This window comes from Penaeus monodon, chromosome 32, assembly GCF_015228065.2.
Source record: "Penaeus monodon isolate SGIC_2016 chromosome 32, NSTDA_Pmon_1, whole genome shotgun sequence".
NCBI classification, from domain to species: domain Eukaryota; kingdom Metazoa; phylum Arthropoda; class Malacostraca; order Decapoda; family Penaeidae; genus Penaeus; species Penaeus monodon.
The window spans coordinates 22,479,655-22,481,895 of NC_051417.1; positions in this window are offsets into that span (position 1 = coordinate 22,479,655).

Below are 2,241 nucleotides of genomic sequence, written 5' to 3' on the forward strand. Positions count from 1 at the left end.
ATGAGAAGCAGAACGTCTTGCCTTGTAAAATCCCCCCTTTAAATGGAGGAGGCTAAAAAAGTGCCTAAAGATGATTGCAAGAATCTTTCGTGTTTTGTCCAATTCCCCTGTTATTGGGGCCTGAAGAAAAGGTTTTTCCCAAGGTAAAGGAATGTATCCTTGTGATTAGTCCCCCTTCTGAGTAAACGTAGTTGGTGTTCCTCACCTTTGTCTTTCCCTGGTATCAAATGGGTGAGGGAGGACATGTTACCCAAAAAGTATATCACGCTTTGGCTGGGGATATTTTTGCGAGAAATGATCTTTTTTGTGTTTGGGAAAAAACCTTTAAAAGGAGGAGAATAATGTCCATCCCAAAGAGGTTTTTTTAGAGTGGGGTATTTAAGGTTTTTCCCCCGTTTTTTATTTTTCCCCCGTTGGAGCACAGGTTGCTGAGAAAATTTTCTACCTTGAGAGCTTTCTTGTTAGAATGGCAGTCATCTAAGTATCTGAGGAGACGAATTCCCTGGCGATATAAAGCCGCTGAAACCAGACCCGTCATTCTTGAAAAAGACCTGTGAAGCTGGGGAAAGACCAAAACCGTGGGCCCAAAAACTGAAAAGGTTGGTTCTTCCGGGTTTGAACCTGAGGTATTTGTGGCTGGCTTCATGTGTCAGCACCGGGAAAAGTTAGCATCCTTGAGGTAGAAGGAAAACTAATGAAGGAAACCTTTCGTATAGCTGACTTTACTGTCCTCCTGTTCCATTCTGAATTATGTGGTGTGACGTATCTGTTAGGGCAGAAAGATCTAACATGGGTTAGAAACCCTACATTTGCTCTGGTTACCAAAACAGGCGGTTGTAGAAGCTGATGTCGTGCTGCTTCTACTGCACTTTTTCTCAGTAGCTGATCCTTATGTAAAATGCCATGGACTTTTCAGAATCTGGAGAATATATCCCATAACCTCGGTTCAAGACAAGGCACCTGCTACTGTGTCCTTTGTTGTTCACTAGCTCATGATCCATTTGGAGGAAGTGGTAGGACCTGGTTTTGGCTTCTGTGTGTTCTTGCTGTGAAGACAGGGCGGGATGATGGAATAAGCCCCTAAAGATGAGATATTGGAACCAAGCTACAGCAATGGTGTACCTAGTGTTGGACGTGGCTTAACTAGAGCTCTGGTCGCCACTGCTGAGTTCTCCTTTACCTGGTTTTTTTAATGACCAAACTTTAATCTAAGGAGGACGTCCTTAGGTCCACCTTAGACCACAGGCTTGTAAGCTGGTAGATGTGATTCTTAGTGTCCTCCTACCCCGTGTTCCCCAGGTTGGTCTGGACGGTTCACCTCTTTATACCCCTGTGCTTCAGGGAAGCATTTAATATTTTGTTCAAATTCACATGAGACCTTCTGACTCTGAATGTCCCTCCGTAATACTCTTCAGGCGTTCCAGTGAATTGCATGTCCTTTGTGTGATTGTGCCAAAAGGTGTTGTGCATATACTGAAAGGGCGAGTATTGAAATCACACATGATAAATTCTATGTTTGTTGCCTGGCACATCTCAGATTGTGTTATATTCGCACGACACACACCTGCTGTTACTGAATTGTGTATGAAAGGCGTGTCACAGTCATCCCCTGCTCACATCTGGTGTCATTAAGTGACAACTATGTGGGGGTTGTGACTTTTCTCTATACATGGTCTGTCCAAGAGCCCTGCTGGCGGAGACTTGGCTTTTCTGCATGACAACGTGGGTCTGGGACTGGTGGAATGTGGTGCTCTGTGAACTGGGGGGGGCTATGCGTGACATGTGCTTCTCCTCAAGTGGCTGTGTGGGCTTGCCCATCTGCTTGGTCACCATGCCCGAGAATGGACTCTTATAGTCTGGCCCTCATGGGGGGCCTGAGGAGGGGAACTGGTGTCTCTGGACACCCATCTGTCCCCATCCTGGTCACGTCCTGAAGGAAATCCTGGATATACAAGAGTCAGTTTTCCCCCTACCTCGGGAAACCTCGGGATGTGACCCCTCCTGGAACGAGTGATCATGGATGTTTAACTGTGCAGGGAGAGACCAAAGACAATGCGCTTTGATTTTAAAGCCTGAGCAATCCGTGGGCCACACTTCCCCCTTTGGGCTACCTCCGCCGATGCATTTGCTGGGCGTGACTGCACACTCAAAAGTTATATATATTATCATGATATGTTTTTAAATTATTAAAATGACTAAAGTGTTTTCTTTTTACAGATCCAAACACTGATTCAAAAACAG